General features: G+C 45.2%; 1 protein-coding gene across 1 annotated transcript in view; it reads right to left on the bottom strand.

The window, feature by feature from the left end:
• The window catches only part of RNF144A (ring finger protein 144A), a 118,563-nt gene extending 91,407 nt beyond the window's left edge, over positions 1-27,156 (bottom strand). Inside the window, exons 1-3 of the mRNA XM_063078419.1 lie at positions 27,071-27,156; positions 25,510-25,596; positions 1,831-2,030 (exon numbers count right to left, since the gene is read on the bottom strand). The gene's annotated coding sequence lies outside the window, so the exon portion shown is untranslated. The remainder of the gene's footprint in view (positions 1-1,830; positions 2,031-25,509; positions 25,597-27,070) is intronic.
• Between the last annotated feature and the right edge of the window lie 447 nt (positions 27,157-27,603).

Raw genomic sequence — 27,603 nt, 5'->3', positions numbered from 1 at the left:
GCTTCCAACCAAAAGGTGAATCTCCTGACCCTCTGTACCCCAGCGGACACCCCCCACAGTGTGCTCCCTTCCATCAAAGCTTCTCAAAACAGCTGCAGACAATCTCTGTCTCCAATACCCTTCCCTCCTCCCTCCAATCAGGCTCCTGCTGCCACAGCCACCAGACCCACACCAAAGCTACCAAGGAGTCCAGGGCACGGATCCAAGCATCGTTCTCAGTCTTCCCCTGCACCTGGCCCAGCTCATCACGCCTCCTTTTTGACATAGGTTCATGTGGCTTCCAGGATGCCATGATTTTGCTGTCGCTTTCACTACCTCTTGCGTTGTGCCCTCCCAGTCTCCTATGCTGGCTGGTCCTCTTCTCCTGCTCCTCATGAAGTTAGACCCCCGACCCCCAAGGTCTAATCCTGAAAACTCGCCTCTTCTCTCACTGGGGATCTCATCTGATCTTATTCCTCTGAATACCAACCATAGACTCCCATTACATCTCCAGCACAGATCACCCTCTTAAACTATCAGGTCTGGATGTAACTGCCCACGCGACATCTCCATCTGGGTGTCATAATCTTCCCTAGCTCAACATGTCCTAAACTAAACTTTGTGCACCCCAACCTTCTCCAGCACAGCCTTCCCCATCTGAGTTGGTCACAACTCCATCCAGTTGCTCAAACTAAAATCCCTGGCACTACTATACACCTGCCCTCTTCTCACACCCACAACCCCTCTGTCAGGATATCATAAGGGCTCTATCTTCATATTACATCCAGAGTGTGGCCACGTTTTCACTGCTTCCATGCACCCAGCAGAGCATGCTGCCACCGCCTCTTCTTGCGTTGCTACGATGGATTTTTCTAATGGCCTCTGAGAAGTCACCTGGATTCTACCCTTGCCCTCTACCCACTACAGTCTATTCTCAGCACAGAGGCCAGAATGAGCCTATTATTTTGGGTTGCAGATCCTCTCTCTCCTCTGCTTAAAACCCTGCATAGATTTCCCATTGTGAAACCAGAACCCCCAAAGCTGCAATGCCAGACCTGGCCAGGCCCCTGCGACTGCCCCTGGCTCTCTGCTGGTGACTTCCATACACCTGCCTCGCTGGTATTCTTCCAACGCACCAGCACGCTCTGGCCTTAGGGCCGCCACACCACTGTTCCTTCTCACTACACTGCTGTTGCCCAGATCCAAAAGTCTAATCCCTGTGACTTCTTAAAGCCCATGTTCAAATGTCACTTTTTTAATGAGACTTCCCTGACCACTCCATTTAAAACTGCAGCCTGCCCCACCCTGCTAAACCTGGGCTACACTTCCTTTTTCTACAACATTTGTGCCTTGCCACATAACATGTAATCTACTTCTACACACAGTAGGTTATGCACTGCCTGTCTCTCTCCAAGCCTGTCCCCAACCCCGTCCTCCACTGGCTTCCCTGTAAAACAGAATCTCTTGAGCACAGGCACTTGGGCTGCTGCTGTCTTCACTGTATGTCCTGAGTCAGAGCAGTGCACACCAAGAGCTCAATCCATATGTTTTCAAAGAACTGATGAGTAGCTTTGACCATCTAACCCTGTTTCCTGTTTACACCATCAGACTAGCACAAGACTGTTATAAGCAGTAAATGAAGACTCATGAAAATCTTTGCAAAGCATAAAATAATGTGTTTAGGAACACCCTTGAAATTCATTCAGGGGAAACTTACTAGGTAATTGCCTATATGGTATGGCTTAGGAGATGTACAAAAATCCACCCAGGCTTGCCTAACAACGTCCTGAGATTCCACTAAGAAGAGTAAATGAAGGTTTTCAAGTCTTCTTTTTCCAAATTCAAAGTTACCTCTGAGAAGTCCCGCAGACAGGAGAGGAACAATCTTCCAGTCAAGACCTGGTGTCCTGCTGTGCTTATGTGCATTCAGCTGGCTCTTCCCTCACTTCAGGTGCCCACATGGACAAGTGGGAGAAGGTCTTCTGGCACCAGGGGTCCCTCCCGGCCTGGGGGCCCTGGGAGCCTGTCAGGCTCAGCAGGGTGCTAGGTACCTGGGAGCAAGAGAAAGTCAGGTGGTTCAGAACAGGAAGAAGAGGATGGTGAAGTTCACAGCACTGAGATTCCTCCCCAGCACCAGCCTTTCATATCTCCAAGAGCAGAGAAAAGGCTGTTGGCGTGACTATTAGAAATCTTATCAGATTAAACATTTGCAAAGCATAATAGTTCACCAGAGAAGGAACTGAGGTATCCTATGTAAAAAAATGAATACCGTCAAGAAGTTAACAGATAAATCCACCAACACAGACAATTTTCAGATCACAAATTGTCCCTGGCTCTCCCATTCTGTCCCCTCCTTTTACGATCGCAACCATTCAACCTTACCCCAATGAGACTCCTTCAAGGAGGAGTTTAGACCCACAGAAAAATTTGATCCCCAGAGCAACCATGAAAAAAATAACTCAAAAATGTATAATAAAATTGTTATGGGTTGAACAAGTCCCCCAAAAGTTCATGTGTTGCAAAACTGATCTGTATTGTGACAGTATTAAGGAGGTATGAAATCTAATTACAGTATTTGAAAGGTAAAGCCTTTACAAGATGATTGGATCGTGAGGACTGTGCCCTTGTGGATGGATTAATCCATTCATGGAGTAATGAGGTGATGGTTTAATAGGCTGTCAGTGTCATGGTTCTGATGACTTTATAAGGAGAGCCCATGGAAGCACTCTTGCCATTCTCACCATGTGACTGCCAGCATCACCATTCTGTAGACTTCCCACATAGAAGAGGGCCCTCACCAGATGCACCCCTGGACCTCGGACTTCCCAGCCCCCAAAACTGTAAGAAATAAATTTTATTTCCTTTAAATTACCCAATCTCAGATATTCTGTTATAGGCAACAGAAAACAGTCTAATATGAAATAAAGAAAAATGTAATTAAAATAGTATAATAGAAGCTATCTCTTTAACACAAAAGAAAGGAAAATGGAGGAACAGAAGAACAGAAGAGACATAAGACCCTTAGGAAACAAATAGTAAAATGGTAGAGATAAATTCTACTTTACCAGTAATTACATTAAATGGCTTAAACACTCCAATCAAAAGGCAGAAATTGGTAGAATGGATATGAACTATATGCTGTTACAAGGGACACACTTAGAATGGCACCAAAAAGAATAAAATACTTAGAATAAATTTAACAGAAGATGTGCAAGACTTGTGCATTGAAAACTACCAAGACACTATTAAAAAATATTAGAGAAGACAAGTAAATTGAAAGACATCAGGGGCTCATAGATTGGAAGACTTCATATTGTTAAGATAGCAACACTTCCCAAAGTGATTAATAAATTAATTAATATATTTAATACAATCTCTATTTAAATGTCAGCTGCCTTTTTTTGAAAAAACTGACAAGCTGATCCTAAAATTCATATAGAAATCCAAGAGACCTCAAATACCCAAAAGAAGCTTGAAAAGAATAAAGTTGGAAGAGTTTCATTTCCTAATGTCAACATGCAGTACACAGCTATTTTAATCAAGACAGTGTAATACTGGCATAGAAACAGACATATAGATTAATGGATTAGAATTAACAGTCCAGAAATAAATCCCTACAGTTCTGGTTAACTGATTTTTGACAAGAGTGCCATGACATTTCAATGGGTAAATGATAGTTTTTTCAACAAATGATGCTGAAAAGCTAAGTCTAGATACAGACCTTACACATTTCACAAAAATTAGCTCCAAATGCATCACAGACCTAAATGTAAAAGCTAAACTTATAAAACTCTTAGAAGAAAACATAAAATCTTTGTGATCTTAGATTAGCAATGATTTTTAGATATGGCACCAGATCACAAACAAGAGAACAAATAGCTAAACTGGACTCCATCAAAGTTCAAAATTTTTGCGATGTCAGTGGACATCATCAAGAAGGTGAAAAGACAACCCTCTGAATGCAAGAAAAATATCTGTAAATATATATCTGATAAGGGCCTTGTATCCATAATATATAAAGAATAATGTACTTAACAATAGAAAGATAGCCAAATAAAAAATGGGTAAAGGATTTGGATAGACATTTCTCCAAAGAAGATATTCAAATGGCCAAATGCACATGAAAAGATGCTCAATATGATCCATTAATTAGAGAAATGCACAATCAAAACCACAAGGAGATACAACGTCACTCCCACTAGGATGGCTAGAATGAAAAGACAGACAATAACAAGTGTAGACAAGGATGTGGAGAAACGTAACCCTGCACACTGCTGGTGGGATGTAAAGTGCAGCTGCTTGAGGAAATACGGTCATGAGTTCCTTAACAATGGGCACCAATGTGAGAAACGTACCGTTAGCTGATTTTGTTGTTGTGGGCACATCACAGAGTATACTTAACACAAACCAAGACGGCACAGCCTATGACACACCTAGGTTCTATGGAACAGCCCATTGCATCTGTGTGAGTAAGGTGTTGCTCCATGACGGTACAAGGGCTACAAAGTCACTAGGTGATAGGAATCTGTCAGTTCCATTACAATCTTATGACAGCACTGTCCTGTAGGCAGCCCAACACTGACCAAAAGGTCGTTATGAACATGTGACTGCAGTGTGGCAGTTCCTCAAAGTGTTAAACACAGCATTGCATAGGACCCAGCAACTCCACACCTGGGTATACACTCAAAATAACTGAAAACATATCTCTACACAAAAACTATACATGAATGTTCATAGCAACATTATTCCAAATACCCAAAAAGTGGAAACAACCCCTATGTCCATCACCCAACAAATGTGTAAAGAAAAATGTGGTATATCCATACAATAAAAAGAAATGCAGCTCAGTGCTGATTTATGCTACAACATGGATGGATCTTGAAAACACTGTGCTAAGTGAAAGAAGCCAGACACAGAAGTCACGCAGTGTATGAAACCATGTATATGAAACATCCAGAACAGGCAAATCCACAGAGACAGAAAGTAAAGTACTGGTTTCCAGAGGCTTGAAGCATGGGAGGAGTGATAATGGACACAGGTTTTTTTGGAGGATACTGAAAACGCTCTGGAATCAGACAGTGGTGATTCACAGCTGCAAAACGCTGTGAATATGCTAAAAACCACTGAATGGTACGTTTCAAAATGGTGACTTTTATGCTATGTGAATTGTATCTCAATGAAACATTATTTTAAAAGAAAGGAAGAAACATATCAACTGGAGAAATTAAAACATGCAAAGAATGATTACATCAGAATTTGCCAAATTTTCTTTTTTCAAGTATAGCTTTTGCTCATCAGGATTGCAATACCAGTATCTAAACTCTGCTTATTTTTAGGCATTTCTTGTAAGGGAACAAAGAACAAAATCAACTGCATCTTTCTAATTCCCCCTCCAGCCTCTATGGGACCATCCTTGTTTCTTCCCAGCATAAGCAACGTTGAAATCTGAGTAGACAGAAGACACAGAACCACAGGCCTCTTTGGCAGATATTCCCTCCTCACTGCCCTCTAAGAAAACAAGCTTTGCCCACATGCAGCCTAAGAATGCTGATTTTCTTGCAATGCTCATGACCAGGCTGCTCGAGGCTGAAGCCTCCAGTGCTCACACCTTCCCCAGCAGAGAGCTCTGACCTGACCTCCAAACATCCCCTGACCTTGCACAGAGCAAGCTTCTTGCTCCCATAAAGCTGCTCCTTCTCTGTGCCCCTTCTCTGTCCAGGACAGCATCAAGACACCATTACAGAAAATGTCATCCACTTTGTTTCAAATCTATTCTCTGCCTTGACTTGGCAATAAATTCCAACCCTTCAAACAAAAGATAAGACAGTCTCTTACTACATGGTCTGCCATTCTTCCCAAGTAAGAAAAGCCCATAAATAGAATTATAACCTCCAGCAGGAAGAAAAGCTCTCTGCTCAGCTGGTGCACTGGCAACAGGAGCCTTTGAGTTGTATTATAAAAAGATTTAGAAAACTAGAGAGCCTGCCAGCAGAGCTGCTGCCAGCAGGTTGCAAAGCCCGGTCCCCACCTCGACAGCAGGAGCCCACTGTCACACACCTGACTTGCTCCTGCACTGCCTCAGCTCCAGCCAACAGGTGAGAATAAAGAGCTGCAACAGCTCACCTGGTGGCACAGCCTCCAGCCATGGTGCGTGCCCACCAGGTATCAAGTGCCGCTCTTCTTAGTGCTCTGGTTACAAAGCTGCACAGATTCGGGGTGGCCAGTCCCTACACTTATATTTCCCAACAAGTCCTGATAGTTTCTGCAGAACACCAGCAATGCAAGTTTCAGGTTTTAGCAGAAACACACATAGTGAATATGCATTCATTCCTCAACCTTTTCTTAAGACTCTGGGTAGGAGTGAGACAACGATGAGTAAGACGCAGTCCTTGCTGTCAAGGACTTCAGATTATGTAATGACCTTCTGGCCCACACATTACCCTTTGAGTGATGATTAAAAAAAAACAAAAAACAAACAAACCCACTCTTGGTCACTCTTGATATACTAAAGTACAGGATAGGGGAGGTGGCTGGTATATGCCATCAGTTAGTGACAAGAGCTAAAATAAAATAAAACCAGGTAAGGAAAGGGGTGGTGCTTTCTTAGAGTGGTCTCAAGGCCCCCTGGGGAGGTGGTATCTTAAGTGAGAGGTGAAGCAACGAAGAGCAGGACGTGAGAGCACGTGGACACAGGGCAAGCTGCACGGGCACGCCGGAGGCTGATGGGACTCTGGGGACAGCATTGGGAAGCTAAAACCCAGCCAGGTTCTACCGGTGGATGCAGAGCATCTCCTTCCAGAAGGGGAGAAAGGAAGGAAGGAGGGAGGAAAGAAAGCAATCAGAGATAAATCCAGGTTTTAGTCTTGAGCAGTTGTGTCCTTGCAGGGGTTAGAGGCTGGGACGCCCCTCAGACGCCCACTGCAAATGCACGGAGCACACAGACAACAAGCTGAGGACTTGTGGGGATGGCCTGGTGACACCAAGTGAGAAGCCTTGGTGTCTGTGTGCTGTTAACAGTCAGCAGACTAAGTGCGCTCACCTGGGCGTGCTGTCACAGGGAAAGAGAACAAAGAGGCCTGAGGACACGGCCGTGGGGCCTGCCCTATCACATATGCGACAGAGGGCACGAGGGGCGCCCGTGTGGGAGGAATAAACCTGGAGGGGGTCGTTCCGGAGGCTGGGGGACACTGCAGGACACTACACCCTGCCTGAGAGAGACCTTGAGGTCTGTGGTCACCAACAAGGTGGCCATTGGCAGGGCTGAGGCTTTCTCTCCAAACACATTAGCTGCTCAGATGCACGTGGAGGAAACTGGATTTAGCCAAAGCTGGGGTTTTGCCAGGTGATTATGAGAGTAAGAAAATGGACAACATTCCAGAAAGAAGAGGAGTGACCACACACGGGTGGCAGTGAACACTGAAAAGGAAGCTGGGCTGATGGTCCTGGTGGGGCTGAGGCATTTGTAAAGACCAGGCACAAAGAGGCCAGTGACAGTGAGAGAGGATGGTGATCACAAAAGGGGGCTTCGGGTCCAGGTTTTAGAAGAGATGGGCATTACCAAAGGAATGAGTAGTTGATGAAAGAGAGGATACTGGAAAGAAGGCGATTGAGGAAGAAACTGAGGGGTCACAGTTTTGGAAAGACCTGCCACGGAGATGTAGCAATGGCTAAAGTAGTAACAGAAAGGAAGAAAGTGAATTAGTTGCTAAAATCTTCAATAAATGTGGGGGAGGGTCTCAGGGGTCTGCAGGCAACTCAAACAAGAAGAGGGATGTAAAGTCTGGCAGCTCCTGATTCAAGGGAGAGGGGGGTATTGAGGAAGGAGGAGCAAGGGTCTAGAAGTGGCAGCAAGAAGCAGGGACAGTGTCTGCCCAACCCTGACCAATGCACGTATTTTTGTTTGGTTTTGTTTTAAACGATGACTATGTGACAGTCACTGAGCTTGGCTGTCATAAACACAAGACTGGTAAAAGCACGGCTACCACACAGAGCTGTATTTTAGAAGCAAGGTCACAGGTTAAAATCCTTGCCCATAGTTCAACGGCTGGTGAATGACAGCCCAAGTGAGTCTAGCGGCAAGCCCCTGTCCCTGCCCTTGGCTCCACAGTTTCTTCCACGTAGATAGCTCAGAACACCCCTAGGTAGTGTCTCAGAACAACTGGAGAAAGATGGCCATTCACTAAATAGTGTGGGGACAGCTACACAGGAGGAAAAATGTTGCTGGTTTCCTAACAATCCCTAAAGGTAAAACTATAACTTTATCAGAAAAAACATGACTAAATTATTTATAACCCAGGAGAGAGAAAGGCCTTTCAAAGCAGACCTCAAATATAAAGAAATCATAAAGATCTAACTATATAAAAATTATATTTCTATTTAGGAAAAAAAAGAAAAAGAAAAAAACATCAGCTAAGTAAAAAATAAATGGCAAAATTGGAAATAATAACTCTCACTTTATATAATTTACAAAGGAGTAGATCAGTAAAAAAACACTGCAACAGAAATATGGGCAACGGAGGTGAACAAGTACACAGAAAGAGAAAGAGTGGTGGCTGATAAACATTTGAAAAAAACACTGAATCTCACTCATAATTAAAGACATGAATTAAAAAGCTACCATATGTCATTTATCATATCAGCAATGATTAAAACCTCAATACTGTTGAGTAAAAAGTCAATACTATTGAGTGTGGTGAAAGAGGAACCTTCATTCATTTTTCAGTAGTACAATAATGGATGCCGTTTTGAAAAATGATTTGAAAACAGATCAAAATATGAAATACACATACCTTTGACCCACATATGCCACCTTGAGTGGCATATTTCATGTGTATGTTAAAAATAAAAGCATTCCATGTAGAAGCAAAAACTGGAAAGCTATTTAAATGTCCATCAATAAAGGACAAGTTGAATAAATAACTTGGTATCATTCATATACGTGCAGGATGAGCTGAACTGCCATGTGCTGGTGTGAAAAGATGTCTGAGATATACCAGCAAATAAACATACACAGTACAAAACAATTCACATGATATGATCCCATTTGTGAACATAAATTTAAGTATACACTCACACACATAATTTTTCTGTGAGAATGCAAAAAAAAAAAAATGTTGATAATCACTTTAGACTAAAGAGAATTTTACTTTTCATTTTATATTTTTTTCACATTTTTTTACTCTCTGCATTTTGCATTTAGAACTTTTAATTTTTAGAGGCTAACGATTTTTAATGTAGTATACTTTACCCTTGAGACACTACACACTGAGAAAAATTATTTTTCTTTTGTTTCACAAGGGATCACATTTCACAAATATAACATATTGCAAACTCTAAATCAAAATTCCACAAAAAGGCTGCATTTCTTTGCATTCCAGCCTCCCTGAAGCAAATCCTTAGAGCAGGTCTGCTCTGAAATCCACAAAGAAATCAGTTAGCGAAGGCTCCTTCTTATTGTCTGTCTCCATAATGAATGGACACTTCAGATTCTATGCCCCCTGCTTATCGCTGTGAAATACTGCTCAAGGAAAGAAACCCTCCCAAATACCCACAATACCTTACATACAAGGACACAAAAGGAATCCAAAGGAATCCCTCTATTTCTCCCCGAGACTCTCAATTTCCAGTCTAGAATTGCTTTTTTAGTTGCTGCTGAACTTGGTAGTTAATATTTCCAAAAGCAGTGTAGCTCTAGGCAGTTAAGCTTATGCAGCTACCATAAGCAGAGGTTTTCACATGTGTGATTTGCTTGACTTTAATATGAATGGAGGTCTTGTCCAGCTTCCATAAAGCACCTCTCTGTTTGCATGCATCATATACTAATAGTCTTGTACTCTGGGAAACACAGGGCCACAGTCATCCCCACAGTCATGCTGTTAGTTATTTCACATTTGTCTTCTCTGGGGGGAAATAAAATATATTCTTCAGCAATCGAGATAGTTGTCAAATTATAGCTATGAAACAAACTCATTGGCTCATTGCTTATCAATTCATTAAATGAGGTTTGTTGTTTTATTTAATTCTCTTGTTGTGATAAAAGGCATTTGGCTAATTCTACCATCATTCCTGATTCTAAGAAATCACTCATAAAAATGAAGCTGATTCTTAGGCTTAAAGCTGCTCACAAAGAACCAATTGATCTACTCAACTGGATACCAAAGTAGGCACAAAATAAGAAGCTTTTTATTGTAGAGGCATTGCTGCAGGAAAAAATAATTTATTTAGAATGGTGAGATAAGACACACACCAACTTTAAAGAACTTAGAAAACAATTTCTTCGACTATGTAATTTTGAAAAGGAATATGGTAGATTTATTTGCACTGATAAGGAAAAAATCTCCAAATTAAGTAGAAAAAAAGAAAAAGAAAAAGAAAAAAGAGCAATATGCAGTGTTTTTTATTTAAAAAGTGGGAGGGGAGTTGGCAGTGGAAAGGTGCCATGTATAAAAAACTGGCAGTAGCTGAGGCCTCTGGTTCAGATGACTGAAGGCCTGGGGCAGGAGGAAGAACTGCTTCGCACTTTAAAAGTTTTGTACTGTTAGATTTTTAAATTTTTTATGTATTATATATTTTTTATTGAAGTCAAATTCACATAGCATAAAATTAACCATTTTACAGTTAAACTTCAGTGGTATTTAGTACATTCACAATATTGTACAATCATCTTTACTATCTAGTTCCAAACCAGTTTCATCACCTCAAGATAAACCACTTACCCAGTAAGCAGTCATTTTCCACTCCCCTCTCCCCAGCCCCTGGCTCCATCAACCTGCTTTCTATATTTATAGCTTTACCTGTTCTGGATATTTCATATAAATGGAATCACACAATGGGTGACCTTCTGTGTCTGGGTTCTTTTGTACTTGATTTAAAAAAATTGAAATTTAAATAAGATATTTCTTGGAGAAATTTTATTGATGTCATCCATCATATTATTTAAAAAAATATATATTTGGGGGCCAACCCCGTGGCGCACTCGGAAGAGTGCGGCGCTGGGAGCGCAGCTACACTCCCGCCGCGGGTTCGGATACTATATAGGAATGGCCGGTGTGCTCACTGGCTGAGTACCGGTCACGAAAAAGACAAAAAAAAAAAAAAAAATTGGATGGCTCATATCTGTAAATCAATTACAGCATGTCCATAGATGAAAGAAAATGAAACCATCCATGCAAAAAGTATCCAGATAATTATTATCTGCTTAATAGGGCAAAAAATTATCAGTCATTGGAAAATTCTGAACACCCAACATATGCAAAATATCTTGCAAAGTACTATGAGTAATTGAGAAGAAACAGAATGAGAGTTTTAAAGCTATCATTTTATTTAAAGAATTCATTTATTTTATTTAAAGAATAAAGGGTTTATTAAGTTTTACCTATAGGTTATAAGTTGAGGCCCAGAACCATGCTGGTAAAACTGTCCAGCCTCATGCTGGTCGCTCTGTGAGCCCTGTCTCATTCGGCATCCTCTCCACTACCACGGCCAGTGCTTGCACAGGCTTGTAACTTAACACACAGGAAGGAGGCCGCAAGGAAGAGGTGGGTATAAAATAATGAAGTTGGAGACCTGAGGTTTCAGCTCCAATATGTAAAGAGTGGGAAGTCATCACTCCCTTCCTTACAAGAAAAGCCTGGGCAAACAAAATCAGCAACTTCTTAGACCCTAGAAAACTGAGGTTGCAGAGCAAACCAACACCCCAAAATCTGGAGAGAGACATGAAATCAGAGTTGCAGCCAAGATCCGCTTGCCTGGGGGAGAATCCCCTGGACCAGAACTGTAGGTAGACTTCAATGGCCATTTTCATGAACTGCGGCAGACTGAGCATGAAGTAGCTTGAGAATTAGCCAAATGCCTTTTATCATTTGAGAGTAGGAAAGGAATTCCTAGGGGCCAAGACTTGGGGGGAACCCCACATTTCATGGGTTTTTACCTCCAGGAACCCCACCAGGTTCTGAAGATGAAGAAACAAGAACATTCAATTCCTGCAGAAAGGTGTGACCCAGCTCCAGCCCCAGCTAGCCATCCTGCCTTACCCAAGCAGGGCAAAATAGCTCAGAAACACCTTTATTCAGGCCTGCTACAAGTCTGAGGTTTAATCATGAGAGAACAGGACCCCATCAACAGGGCCCTGCGTAATAACAGTGAATTACAGCTCATAGAGCTGCAAGAAACAGACACTATCTCATGGGAGTTTTTGGAAAGTACAAAGTCAACGGGGAAAAAAAAACAAGGTCACTAGAGGCATTTTATTTTTCTTATTATTAATTGTTCTAAAAGAAAATTGTTTAAAGCAGTAACAGTAATGATGTATTGGATGATTTTAGCAAATGGATAAATAAAATGAAAGACTGCAATGTCAAAAGAGACAGGCAGAAAGAATCAGGAATGCTCTGTAACAAGGCAAGTACCTTCCCTACATATCAGATGGTATAGTGTTATTTGAAGTGGACTTACGTTTAGTTAAAAAATGCTTATTGAAAACTCTATGGCAACTACTAAAAAATATCTAAAAGCAGTATAACTGATATGCTCACAGAAGAGATAAAATTGAATTATAAAAAAATCTTGGTTAAAACCAGAGAAGTCAGAAAAAGAGAAAGAAAAAAAAAAAACAGATGTAATAAAACAGAAAACAATTACAAACATGGCAGATATTACTCTAACTACATCAGAAATCACTTTAAATAGAATGATCTAAATAGAAATAGAACAGTTAAAAGATTTTCAGAGTGGATAAAAAAGCAAGATTCAACTATATGTTGCATTGTCTACAAGGAAGCCACTTTAATATAAAGACTCAGGTTTAAAGCCAAGGGATGGAGAAAGATTTGCCATGCTAACATTAATCAAAAGAAAGCTGGATTAGCTATGTTAATTCCAGACAAAGCAGAGTTGAAGAGTTCACAACAAAGAAAATCGTCAGGGACAAAGAAGGACATTAAAAAATAATAAAAGGATCAATTCTCCAAGAAGACATAACAATCCTAAATGTGTACACACCTGACAAACGGCATCAAAATACATGAGGCAAAACTGATAGAAGTGCAAAGAGAAATAGATAAATCCACTATTAATACTTGGAGACACTAACAGCTCTATATCATAAATGACAAAGCCAGCAGGCAGAAAATCAGTAAGAACTTAGTCAACCTAAAAGTACTAACAATCAACTGAATCTACTTGACACGTAGACTATTCCATCCAACAACAGCAGAACACACATTCTTCTAACTCATATGGGACATTCTTGGCCATAAAACACATATTAACAAATTAAAAACAAACAAAAAAACCCCAGAAATCATACAAAGTATGTTCTCAGATCACAAGGGAATTAAACTAGAAATCAGTAATGGAAAGATAGCTGGGAAATCCCCAAATATCTGGAGATTAAACAGCACATTTCTAGATAACACATGGGCCAAAGAAGTCTCAAAAAAAAAAAAAAAAAAAAAAAAAAAACTGAAAATACTTTAAACTAAATGAAAATGAAAACACAACTTATCAAAGTGTGGGATGCAGCAAAAGCAGTGCTTATGGGGAAATATATAGCATTAAATGCATATATTAGAAGAGAAGGAAGATCTCAAATCAATCATCTAAGCTTCTTTCAAAAACTAGCAACAATAAAAAAAGCAATTTAGGCTTAAAGCAAGCAGAAAAGAAGACAGAATAAAAATTAGAACAGAAATCAATGAAATCAGAAACAGGAAAGCAATCAAGAAAAACAAGAAAATCAAAAGCTGGTTCATGAAAAGATCAATAAACTAAGAGACATCTAGTCAGACTACAGTTACGAGCTTAATACGGGTACAGAAAAAATAAGGGATTATGATCCTTAATAACAACCGTGTGCACATATATAACCACAATTCTATGCTTTGCTGGCATTTTCACTAAAAATTTCAGACAATCGAAACAGAAAAATTGGGAAAGGAGGGTATAAAACTATAGAAAATAATTAACAGTCCTGATGGGTCTCATACTTTCAATTTCTGTAGATCAGGGCAGCCAAGGAAGCGTTTTCAAGACAGGACTTGAATGTTCCTGGCAGCGTTTGACTGAATTCCCACAGCCCTTCCTCCTAACATCTCACACCTCCCCACCTGTGCAAGTCCAAGGGTTACCTGGGGACCTGCCTTTCAGATCGGCCTTCCAACGTTTTTCTTTAAATTTTCACAGGCATGATGATTTATTTAATCCTCAGAGAGCCTCACCAAAGAAGTAACCCTAGGACTACACTCACTGTATAGATTAATAAAATGGGAACATTCACAGAGAGGATAAAGGTCTTTGCACAAGTCCCAGTGGGGTCCTGAAGTTGTGAGCAGGATTCTCGGTCTCTGGGTCCTCACAGCCTTGCATCATTTAGCTCAAGCCCTGACCACACTGCTGCCAGCACGAGAGGGTCCGGACTCTGTAGGGCACACTGTCACAGCTCTGACATTAACCGTCATCACCAAAGAAGGTAAGCCTGGAGGGACAACCCTTTAGCAATAATGCTGGAGTTCTCATTGTCTGTTTTGTTCATTAATTCCAGCAGTTTCCTTCTTGGGTATCACTCATTTCTCTTCCAGCCCACAGCAGCAAACATCCACTCGAGATACAGGGTTAATTTATGTGTCGCAATACATATTTGCTGTGCATGAAATAATAAGATTTGTGGTGTGTCGGGGCAGAACTTACAAATAAATTTTTTTAACTAAAATAATCTATTGCACTAAGAAAATAGAATCACAATAAAATAACAGAAAAAAGTCACACTCCTTACGAGTTATGATTCTTCTCATATTTGCCATGTTTGTACGATTCTGCCTCACAATTGTTTTCACTTAATAATATATTATAAACATTTCCCCATGTCCTCAATCTCCAAAATCTTATCTAATCAGAACATGATATTTACTTAACCATATTTAGATGTTTTCCATTTGGGGCTATTATTTGAAAACAAAACAAAAATGGGAAGCGTTTGTGCATAAGGCATTTATTTTCCTCCACGTTTAGTATCAATTCCTTGAGCTGGATTCTCCAGAGAGCAACTGTCTAAAGTAATCATGCCACTGAAAATAAAAATAACAATTTATCCTTAAGCCATCCCTTCACCTAGTTTAGGCCTAGAAAATCATCCTTCCTGCTGAGCTAACCTGATTTATGTTTACTTCCTTCCAGCAGCAGACAACTTTCTCATATTAGAAAACATTCCTTTTAGCTAATTTCTCCAAAAAATAATAATAATAATAATAATAATAAATAATAATTTCCTGCTGACCAAGAAAATCTTTATCTTATCTCCCAAGGTATTTATTATCACATAATGGTCTTGTATTGTAACTAGACTGGTTTCTGCATAAACAGTGTGATACAGATAACATACATAGAGTCAATACAAGGAATGATTCAAATATAATTAAAACTAAAGTCATACAAACTATGATTGTATGAGCTTCTGGATGATTATTTTTATTAGTAGCTCAGCTAAGGGTTTTTGCCATTTGGGGTCAGTTTATGGACATGCATGGTTTTGAAAACCACCATATGGTGATGTTTCAGTAAAAGAAAACCAACCTATAGGCAGGATCTTAATGTCTTTTATTAAAAAAAAAAAAAAAAAAAAAGAGTATTGAGTTCAGTTAAAAGTTCAGCACGCTGAAATTCAGTATACCTGGTCCTGTGCTGGAAATCAGAAACTGAGTAAGACACACCACTCTGCTCCAGGAGCCCAGCTTGCCACCCACTCTCCCCATGTAAGGACAACAGACAAAGGTCACACTCCGAGTCTCATCACTGCTGTCAGGGAGCGCTGGGCAGCAGATGAAGGACGGAGGGACGGCACAGCTTTGTTCAGTATGTTACCGACAGAGGCTTCACCTCACTCTATGCCCAACGTTAAAAAGCACCCTCAGTTCAGGCTAAATACAAGTATAATTTCTATCAACTATGGATTGAATTTCAGTTGTCTCAATGATACTTATACTTTGTTGACATAATATAACATACATGTTAACATCAATTCTGGTTTTTAAAAAATACTTCGGAGCTAATACTTGTTTCCAGGTTTTGAAAATATTCCATTTGGCAAAGCTCACAGGCCCTCCACGCCATGTCTGCTATATCCAGGGAGTAAACGGATGCTGGCTTCATTCCACGTCACCTCCTAAATGCCACAGCCGCTCAGGGGGACTGATGAGGCCTGAAGGGGCCATGCAGAGCCCCTGTCAGTTGCAGAAAGAGGATGGGCCAGTTTTGAATGTTGGTAAAGTCACCATGCAGCATGAGGAAACTGAGGCTGAGGCCAGGCTGGGAGGCAGGAGAAGGTGGGCGAAGGAGTAGAGGGCACACGGGAAGCCCAGGACCGCAGAGCGTGTCAGGCGACAGCAGGCAACACAGCCAGCTGTGACGAATAGACCAGCAAAAGCCACAGGTCTGGAAGATGCAGAGGAAAGCACGGGGCAGCCATGAGAACAAAGATGCGGAGGAGGAGGTGCTGTGGCCTGAGGGGGTGGCCGGAGGACAGTGGGGTCTGGGCAGGAGCTGGCCAGCCAAGTCTGCTCAGTTCAGTGTTCCAGACATTCTGATGTTCACTGAGGTGCAGATGAAGGATTCACGGAGAAGAGACAGGGACGGCAGAGGTTCTCTGAATCAGTCTTCACCGGGCATCTATATGTGTGGGATTCAGTGGGTGCCATTTGTATTTTTCAATTTATTTTATTTTTTTTATTTATTAAGAATATTCATGACATACAAAGCTAATTGTCACCCCTCGTGCCCATGATGTGAGGGCCAGATTCATACTGGGGGCATACCCATTACCAGAAATTACTTTTGTACCCCATGTCCCCCACCCAATTATCCCCCAACCTCCCACCCCCTCCCCCCTTCACTCTGCTTCGTAGCCCTAGGAATGTCCCCTCCCTCTGTTAGACCACCACACTACTGTGGTCTTTCTTTCCTTCCTCCTTGCTCTCTTAGCTCCCACCTATGAGTGAGCACAGGCGGTATTTATCCCTCTGTGCTTTGCTTATTTCACTCAACATAAGTATCTCCAGGTTCATCCACTACAAATGGGAGAATTTCATTCTTTTTTATGGCAGAGTAGTATGCCATAGGGTGCCACTTGTCTTGATCCTTGAAGGCCAGGAGAATGCCAACGGCAAACACGCTGGAAGCTGTGAGAGGGACAGCGGGACCAAGAGGAAGAATTAGGAGGACCTGTGGCAATTACCCTGATGAACGTCAAGGTAGATTTCAATGGTCAAGAAGTTTTGTAAAGAAAACTAAGTTCATCTAACCCAAGTCCTTCCTTTAACACATTAAAAAAAAAAAAAAAAAGTCCAAGGATTTTTGAACCTAAATTGATAATGAACTGAGTCCTGGGAATAGCTAAGTCCGAATAACACTGGCTGTAGAGAAGAGAGGTGTGCAAACCAGCCACGTTGGGTGGGAGCCTGAAACATCCACAACTAGACTCAAAACATGAAATGAGAAGTGTGCAGGGCCAGAGAAATCGCAGCACAAACCAGGACTCACAGCCATGGGCATGGGCGCCCATCAGTGCCAGGACCCTGGATCTTCCCAGGGCCGGCCAGCTCTCTCGAAAGAAGGGGCAGGTCTGGTCAAAAGGCCTTTAACCTCGAAAGAAATCCACCCCACTAAGTCCCTCCAGATCAGCACCGCATCAGTCCAAGGATATGAACGCAAGCTGCATAAGGAATTTTAGATTTTCTGTTAGCCACATTTAAAAAAAAAGAAAAGAAAAGAAGTGGGGAAAAGTAATTTTAGTAATATATTTTATTGAACCCAACATAGCCTAAATGTAATCATCTCAACACGTAATCCACATGAAAATTATTACTAAACACATCCTGTTTCTCACACTAGATCTCAGAAACCCACTTTCAGAGCAGCTCACTGGGGGACTTGCCAGAGTTCAAGGGCTCCAGCGCCCCAGCCAGCCTGTGGCTACTGTGCTGGACAGACCAGCTGGAGCGTGCCTGCCCTCCACCTGCAGCGTGCCTGCCCTCCACCTGCAGCGTTTGGTGCTCTCCCGCAGCACAGAGAAGTCCTGCTATGGGAAAAAACAGCCCTTAATGCCAGGCCGCAGGACTCAGCTCAAGGCCTCGATCAGTGCCCTCAGCAGGCACAGTCATGCTGGTCCCCCCAGGGAGAGGCTGGACCTGCTGCATATGGCTAGGGACTGAGGGAAAACAAGGTCACTGTCAAGGAAGCAGAGCTGCAGGCTAAAGGGGAACATGCAGGCTAACAGATGGGAAGGAATCACACATTCATTTCAGGAGGAACTGAAAACATGTCCTGAGTCTCATTCACATTTGTACACTCAACAGCACAGTCCCTGGCCCAGAGTGGGGAGGCCAATAAATGTTTACTCAGCATATGATAAACCCGCACATTAAATGTCAAGCTATTTCACAAATAGGAGAAATGAAGAGCAGGCAGTATTGCTGCATAAAAAGGGCCTCCTATTTTTCCAACTAGTCATTTTACTTGAGTGAAAGTGAAATTTATAAAATTCCAAAAGTTTAAGAGATTAATGGCTGCCCTGTTGACTACATGACCTTGTTCCAGAAAGGCCTCCGCAGCCGCTCATGCCCGCTCCCTACACATCCTCAGCCTCACGGTAGAGTCCTCAAACTGTCTTTGAATCCCCAGTACCGAGTTGGTTCTGCCAGATAAATGGGTAACTGAACAAAAGTAAATAATAACAATATAAATGAACAGTGTGATAGTCGTGAATGTTACAATGAACAGACGTGGTTGTTTCTGGATGTGAATGCCTTTGAAGGGAAAAGATGCAGATTCAGTTCTACAAATATTTACTGAGCACCTACCATGTGACAGTACAATGCCAGGCACCAGAGGCACACAAAGGTGAACGGGACAGGACTGTGGGTCCCAAGTCCCCACTGCACCTGCACAGGTGTGCTTAGCACTACACCAAGAACACTTAAGCCACATGTACATCGATCTGGACCCTGTATGGGGTCTTGCTCTTCCAGGAAGAGCAGGTAAGAGAAGGAAAGACAGTTTATTTACGCCTAGGGCGCCGGCCAAGTACTGCACTGGGAGGCTTTTTAGATGCTTTGTCTTGTCCGATCCTTCGCCCTGCTCAGCAGCCTCTCGGTTCTCACCCTCTCTCATGCTGGAGGTTGCCACGCAGCCCAGCGCTAGCCACTGAGACCTGCACAGTCAGCTGTGGGATTTTAGAAAAGCCTGTTTCTTCCTGAAAAAAGAGGCAGATGGGGCTGACACCGACTCCCCCCCACCCCTCTCTCTACCTTCAACACAGATGCCAGGCTGCAGCCGTCTCGGATCATGGGTGACCCGCAGAGGGCCAAGGACAACACGCTGAGGATGCGGAGCAGAGAGAGAAGAACCTGGGTTCTCAGGACCATCAGAGAGCCGCTGCCCCAGTGCCGGCCAGACCTGCCTTCAACGCCTTGTTCCTAAGGTTAACTCCTTGTTAATAAGTGTTCACCCGCTGGCCGAACACAACAAACATATCCTAATTGATATTGGTGTATATACCATATATGATATGAGATGAATTGTGTCCCCCAAAAGACATGCTGAACTCCTAACCCTCAGTACGTGTGACTGTGACCTCATTAGGGTCTCTGCAGATGCAATCTAGTGAAGATGGGATCAACAGGGTGACGCATCCAGTACGGCAGGTGTCCTTATGAGAAAAGAAGGGACACAGACTCAGAAGCTCAGAGAGGGGACAGCACATGCACACACACGCACACGCACACAGAGGCAGAGATGGGGCGATGCTCCACCCGCATTCCAGGCCATGCACCTGCCCATTAACTGAGGTGTGCTCACAGCATGTTCTGAGATTTCTGCTACTTTTGTCCCTGGATAAACAGGAAATCCCACACTCGTACCTGGTCACTTTTGCCCCTGTGCATGACGGCAAGAGGCAGGTTACGAAGACATGAGACAGTGAGACCAGGAGGAGGATGAGAAAATGCCCACAAACGGACAGAAGAAGAAGATTATTAAATCTTTTTCCTGACACATGTGGCCCTATCCACCACCCTGGTCTCAGTCACCAGGGCCTGGCACTCGTGACTCACTGAGACCTAAAGAATGAAGAAACTACGATGTCTGGGCACACAGAGCCAGCTCTGTCCCAGCCACACCAGGGACAATGGTTGTCTTAGCCCTGTCAAGTGATTAGGAGGAAATATACACTTTTTAGCTAAAAGATTTCAGATCCAGAGGCACCAACTCTGTAAGTCTTCTGAAAGCTCTTGACTCAGCCCTAGATTCTTCTGCTCCAGTGCATGCACTACCTAGAGGAACCATGTGGCAATTGAGGTCATCAGGAAAAATTCACTGACGGGACCAGTGGCTTCTTGATGTTCTCGATCATGACAAAGAGCCGCTCCCCAGGGTCTCAGCAGGCCAGCACACATCCCAGAGCAAAGGCTCCCCTGGAGCACACAGCCTTACTATATTTATGAATGCACTCTAGCACCACAGACCCAAGAAGAACACAATCCACACAGAAAAGGGGTTTCTCAGAGACAGAAAACACACTGGATACATGAGGTACTCTGCACACACTGCCCAGTACAGCTAGCAGCCGCAGCCCAACTCCTCTGCAGGAAGACCCACGTGAACCTACGACCTCAGGCCTTTACCTGGCAGACACTCTTCGGAGGAACTGACCACCTCTTTGGTGAAAGCATCCCAGTCTTTCCTTAGGAAGATGTGCACTCGTGAGAGTAACAGAGCCCCGCCTTCCTCTGCAGCTCCTGGGCCTCTGTCCACCAGCCCTGCCTCCAGGACACCCTAGGAGCAATTCCTGCTGTGCCCGAATTCCCCTTCTCCACTCTGCCCCCTCCTCAAAGCCCACCCACACCCACCCCAGCCTGCACTAATCATCTCTTCACAAGACTTCCTGTGAGCAGATCCGGCACTTGGTCCTAACTGTCACCTCGTGATGAGTTCCCCTTTGCCACAGCATGAACGTCACAGGCAAGGACCGCATCTCAGGTATATTACAACGCACCACATGCCATAAGACCCCAGCAACAAGACCATCCAGCGCTCGCCATCTGTCACACTGGAACCAGCCCCTCTGCCACCTACACAGCCCAGCCGCAGAATCAGGACTCTCAAGGGCTGCCTCTCCACATTCTAGGCTCCAGGGCTGCGTTCCACTGTCCTCACTCTCGAATCCCAGCACATTCCCAGTCCACTGAGCACAGTTCTGTGCTGTAAGCTCTGTGAACTGACCTTCCACAGACGAACCTACATCTCCTGATTTGCTCAGAACATGCTGGAGTACAGAACTGAAAATCTAATTCCATTTCTTCGTGAATAATCAGCCCTAGGTTTCCCTCCTGAATCAGGATTCTTTACCTTGTATTCAATCACTTCACAAAAAATTCATTCAGAAAGAACATGATCTGCACTGAGGGACTGCAGAAGTGAATAAGTTCCTACCTTTGTAGAGCTTATAATTTAGTAGGGGAAATAAGACAGTTGCATAAATCACTAATATTAGATAAGGGAGTTTTAAATGCAATTACAGGTTCTGAAAAAAAGTTGCTATGGAAGCAACTGGTGGAGAAACCAAATCTGCCAGAGGACAGGAAAAGGAGGTCACATGAGCCTGCCATGAAGGGACTGTCCCGAGCCCCAGGTCTGCAATCTCGTCCCCCTTTTCACTCTGTGCCTCCATTTTCTCATCTGTGCCATACAACACCTGAGGAGTTGATCTCTAAAGTCCCACATCAGTGATTTTATGGCTGCAAGAAAAGGCAACATTTGTGCTGAATCTTCAAGGATCATTAGGAATTTGGCACATTCAGATGGTAGGAGAATGTTCCAGAGCATAAGTCGGAGGCTGTTTAGAGGTCAGCCCTGGAAAGACAGGCTGGAGGCAGCTGACGAAGGACTTAACAGTGGTTTGTGCTGGAGGCATCTGAGGAGGGAAGGGACAAGAGAGCGAAGGGGACAGAATGCTAAGGAGCAGCAGTGGGAACAAAACAAAGAGTCCCAAAAGAGTGACAAAATATTTGTATTGATTCTGGCTTCAGCACATACCTACATAAGTGAACGTTTGAACTTGAGGAAAGAGAGCTCCCTAACGCAGAGACCTGTATGTTTCTGTGAAGGGGAACGCTTCTCACCACCCACAAACTGAACGGGCAAACCTCTGACCGGCAAGCTCCCCTTCCTTCAGGGCATGTGGGCAGGCCTCACGGCAGAGTGGGTGGCAGGGACAGGCAAGTGGTGCAGAATCCTGAGGGTCCATTCTGGAATGTGGGGGAGCTCACACACGAGGGTACAGACAGGCAGTGTGGCAGGTGAGCAGAGGGTCCATGCAACCAAATGTGTGGCTAGCCAGTGAGCACATCTTAGGTTTGAGGGTACACTATACAAGGACAGGTCCCAGCAGCTTGCTTGGCTCACAGGAGTTCAGTGGATACCTGAGACTCATCCTAGCTTGAGGCACTGACACAGATCCCCTCCCCCCAGATGACTTTAATATGCTGCCCACCCAACATCAAACATGCGCTGGTCCAAAGGACTGCCTGAAAACTGGCTCTTCAGAAGTCTCAAAATTTTTCCCAGGCACACAAAATTGTAAGAGGTATGCATCCTCCTAGGACAGACACAAAACCCTGTTTAATCAATAACCCAACAGAGAGACACAGTCGTATCAACTTCCAGAATTTGGAATCCTCCCCTGTTGCCCCAATAGCCTGCACAGCTGTGCTGTACAAACAGAAGTCACCAAAGCCTGCACAGCCTAGCCTTCGCTTGGGCTGACTTCCAGCTCAGAGGCTCCCAATCCTGAGCCCCAGGTTGCTACAGGCCTGGGGAAAGCACCGCAGACTTCTCAGGCCACTCTGAAGACAGGACAATACTGTTGCTGGATTCTGAAAGCAATGGTTGCTACAGGTGTTTCCTCTGATCTTTCCCTGAACTCTCTTTGCTCCACCAAATAGACCTGGAGGAATAGGAAGGAAAATAACAGAAATACTAACAGGGAGAGAGGCTCTGAAACAAAATAAAATGAAAATGCATTGATGAGACCTTCCAGAAGACATCAAAAGTGAAACCAATGGTGTTCCAGCCTGGAATCTTGGTGGGAACAGCTCTCAGAGACAACGGCCACCCTTGAACACACCAAGAACAACACAACCCTGTGAGCTCAGCCCACCTGGGCTGGTTCTAAGTTCCCTGTCCACCCCGACTATTTCTTGCTGTTCTCTTACCCCAAATTTGACCTTGACCCTCTAATTTGTCTGACTAACTCTGACCCATCCTGCAAGTCCCCACCAGGTACCATCTGCCCCGGCAAGCAAACTCCTTACAACCCTGGAGCTGAGCCAGGTGCCCTCCCAGGGACCCCAATCTGGACACCTGCACCACTGCCCTGACCCCACTGTTAAAACAATATTAGTGTTTTAGTTTCCTGCCTCCCAGACTCTAGCCTCTTCAAGGTCATGGAATCATTTTCTGCAGGACTCTGAGTTCAAAGTCAGGCTTTACCATTTATCAAGGGTGTGGATAATATCACCTGCTTGCTTCGCTCTCTCCTCCATCAGGTGAGGTGGCAACATATAACTGCACTCTGAGGCTGTGTGAGAAATGCATCCATAATCCACACAAAGCCCTGAAGGTCAGGGCCTGGTGCACGCCTAATGCTTAATGCAGATTAACTACTGTCTCTATCTCCAGTGCTACATGCATAGATGATAAAATGTTGGTTGACACACTTCTTTGCCTCATCAAGGAACTTTCTTTTCTTTACAATACTGCATCCAGCTTATGTACTTGCTCCTTAAAGAAAGCCCTCCCAGTTCTACAGAATATCCAGGACACATTCCAATTCAGGTTTTAGATTAACAGAATGAAGGAAGATGGAGACTCTTATAAGCAAGGAACCACCCTCTTCAAAGCTTCATTTCTCAACATATCTTTGAGAAAAGCCACTCTTCTGAAAGTTAAAATATATTTTTTTCTTGCAAAAACCCATACAAATCATTGCATCTGATGAGCAGTCCTGCAATATTGATTCTCCTGGAAAATAACATTAAAGCACGCATTTTTACTTCTGGATTTTGGAAAACACTTAGGGCAGCACCTCAATTTAATCCTGAATGAACTGGGGCCACCCAAGGAGTTTAAGACACTTGCCCAAGGTCAAATAGCTGGGGCAGGAAGTGGGGCAGGAAGTGAGGCAAGCGCTGTCCTTCAGCCATAATACCCAGCAGGTACATTAACAGTAACTTCAATTTAATTTCTTCTTCTAATTAAGAAAATGTATTCATGTGTATCAGTTACACAGAAACAAAGGAGAAAAGAGGCTGGTGCCTGAAATGATTACCTCAAATGACTTTTCTAGTCTTAAAGGACAGAAAGGCACCTTCAGCCTAGTTCTTGGATCTCAGAGGTAGAAAACTACCCTGAGTGAGTACGGCGAGCCCGTCTTCCTTGGAAGCCTTCCATTCCATCCCTAGCCTCTTGGCTGCCTGATATCCCACACCCTGGGAAGCCAGGACGTTCCCGGCTTGGTTAAATGCCCTGGAAGAGTCTGAGGGTTCAATATCATCCTGAGTGGCCCCAGACCCCCAAGCTCCCAAGGGAGCAAACCTATCTTCATCCTCTCTACTTCAAGTGCAGAGTGGGAGAAGGGCCAGTGACAGAGCAGGAAAAGCTGATGCCAGGGACAGATGAGCCACATCCCTTAGTGTGGCCTGGGCTTATGTGTGGCTGACCTCTCCGCTCTAAGCTACAATGTCGTCATGGTCACAATGAGGGGATTGAGCTAGCAAATGTGTGGTGACCTATCCAGCTCTGAGATTCTCGGTCTGTGAGGAGAGGTTTCCTTCCCCTGTCTCTACCACCACAGAAAGAGCTTCCCAGGAGGGAGAAGAAATTTGAACAAAAGAAGGCAGTAGGCCAAATTATGAACCACAGTGGAAAAAACAGCATTCTCAGAGTCAGGCAACGTGGCTCACAGCTTCTGGCCCTGCCGCCGTCTGGCTGAGCGGCACTGTCACCCCAGAACCTCAGCAGCTTCAGTTAAACAGTGTATGAGGTCCTTCCAAAGTCCCAGACCACAGTAAATTCTTGAAACAGGAACCGTACTCTAGTAGCAGTCTGGATACAGGGATTACAAACTAGCAAATCTAGGACACTGGAATATGTGTATAAAATGGAAATTTGATAGTACTCTTCCAGTTTCCAAAACACGCATCCATTGCATGGCTGGGGGTGCCCACAGCATGCATTTGAGTCCACCTTCCCAGGAACACTGACATTAAATCAGGGCCTCTTTTAAAACATAAACTGCAAAACTCAAATTGTGCTGGGTCTGGAAATTTTACATCCCATTAAAATTGGATTATTTGCACTCATTTTCTGATGAGGTTCTCAAATCATGCACGGCCCTTTGATATGATATACACCCTGTGGGGGTCCAACTCCAAAGCCCACCATGGACACCATGCCATCCCCTTCCCTCAACACTGCCATACTCACTCGGAAGCAGGGCTCAGATCACTCAGTCTCCTCTTCCAAAACCATCGATGGCTCCCACTGGCACGGGGTCAAGCCCAAAATCTTGGCCTACAATTCAAAGATTTCATGATTTAACCCCATCTGACCTCTCTAGTCATATTTCCTTTCTGCACACTGAAAATTAATAAAAACAAAATGTAAAAGGCACTAGAAAAGTACAAAAGACCAGGTCCCTAATCTCAGTACTGGAGAAGAGAACACAATCAAAACAAGTCTTTGGTCTCCTCCAGAGTCCCTGGGACCAGTCCCATGGGAGAGTCAGGGCTTATACCTCTTCCTTCCCCCTTCCCTTGCTGGGGCAGGTGCCTCAGGACAGGGGCCCTTCCTACCACCTTGGACCTGCCCCACGTGCAAGCTTTGACTCAAACACCACCTCCATCACAAAGCCGCCCTGACCCCTCCTCTCCCTGCCCGTCCCTCCTGGCGACTCCCACGGCTCCCACCTCTACACCACCTTACTTTCTGCCTGGCGTTTTATCTGTAAACCCGTCTCACCTGCCCGGCTAGACTCTCACCACTAGCCTGATTCACTGGGACATGTCCTTACTAGATCTCCCAAGCCCCGTGTCCGGAAAGTGCTTTCTTCCCCAGTTAATGCAGGATGTCTGGTTTCCTTCTAGTGTAGGGAGAGTTCCCTGAGGGCCTTTAACTCTTCTCTGCTATCCGGCCTTTGACCCCAGCACAAAGCAAGTACAACGTATTCGTTCAATGGACATTTTTCTTTTTATTCACAGAAAATGAGACAGAGAGAACGAACTTTGGGAGTGACCACCCTGAGACCAACCTAGGAAGAGCATTAGAGTCAAAGAAGTCGCCTCTTCCCCCCAAGACAGGAAAGCCTCCAGACTTGCCTAAGCGACCAAATAGCTGAGCGCCCCGGCTGGTGCAGGGAAGGGGCGCATCTGCTGCAGGGTGGGGTGGGGTACAAGCTGCAGGGAACTTCCCCGGCGGCCTGCGGGGAGAAGCTGGCAGGGAGGGCAGCAGGGAGCGGGCGGCCGCGGTCCCCGTGCGCGCCTGGGAGGTGCAGAGCGGGGGCCACGCGGCGCCCGGGGCCAGCCCGGACCTCCCCACGCCGCCTCGCCGCTCCCGCGCGCCTTCGCCCTTTCCAAGACCTCGCAGCGGGGCCCGAGCCTCCAGCCCCCGAGCCTGCGGGCGGGTCCCCAACAAAGAGAGCACCCCCCCCGCCCGCCCGCCCGCCCACTCGCCCCCCGGCCCCCGGCCCCCGGCCCCGAGCGCCCCGGGACGCAGCGCCGCAGACCCGCGCCCGGGACGGGCTGGAGGCGGGCTCCGGGGGACGCGAGCTTCCGAAAGTGGCCACGGCGCTGGGGGCCCGGGCGGCGCGGGTGGCACCCCGAGCGGGCCATGCAGGGGCAGGGGCAGGGCGCGCGTCCTCTGCACCGAGCCGGAGGCGCCCCACCCCGGTCCGAGCGCCCGGGCAGCAGCCGGCCGGGCAGGCGCGGCCGCGATCCCCGAGGCCGGCTCCGGTGATGCCGACACAAAGAAGACGCGCGCGTCACCCTACCTGGTCCCGCGCGGCCGGGGCTCCTGCTCGGCCGCGGCGCGCGGCTCCGACGGCTCCGCCCGGGGCCGGCTGCGGGGTGCCGTTACCCGCCGTCCCCGGCCGCGCGGCTGCCGCCCTTTATCCCTCCCCCGCCCTCCAGCCCCGCTCGCAGCCGGCGCGGGCCGCGAGCGCGCACACAGGCGCGGGCGCGCGGGACGCTCGGCCCCGGCCCCCGGCCCCCGCCCCGCCGCGCAGCGCCCCCTGCCGCCCGCCCGCCGCGCAGCGCCCGCCTCCGGCTGGGGCGGCCCCGCAGTGCCCCGCTGCCCTTCGGAAGAACTCACAGGTCACCCACTTGATGATGCCACCGCCGATAGACGTGGAGATGAAAATGAAGATCCTCCAGGAAATGGTACCCTGATTCCAACTCTGGGGGCACAAACGTCAGCAAGCTAGGAAAGAAATGCACGACCCAACCAAACCTAAGCCAGACTCCGGCTGGGTTCCAGTGCCACCCTGTCCGGGCCTAGACAGACACGAGAGCCATAGGGCTTCTC

The sequence above is a fragment of the Cynocephalus volans genome, chromosome 14 (assembly GCF_027409185.1).
Source record: "Cynocephalus volans isolate mCynVol1 chromosome 14, mCynVol1.pri, whole genome shotgun sequence".
Lineage (NCBI taxonomy): Eukaryota > Metazoa > Chordata > Mammalia > Dermoptera > Cynocephalidae > Cynocephalus > Cynocephalus volans.
This window is presented reverse-complemented; position numbering and strand designations above follow the sequence as displayed.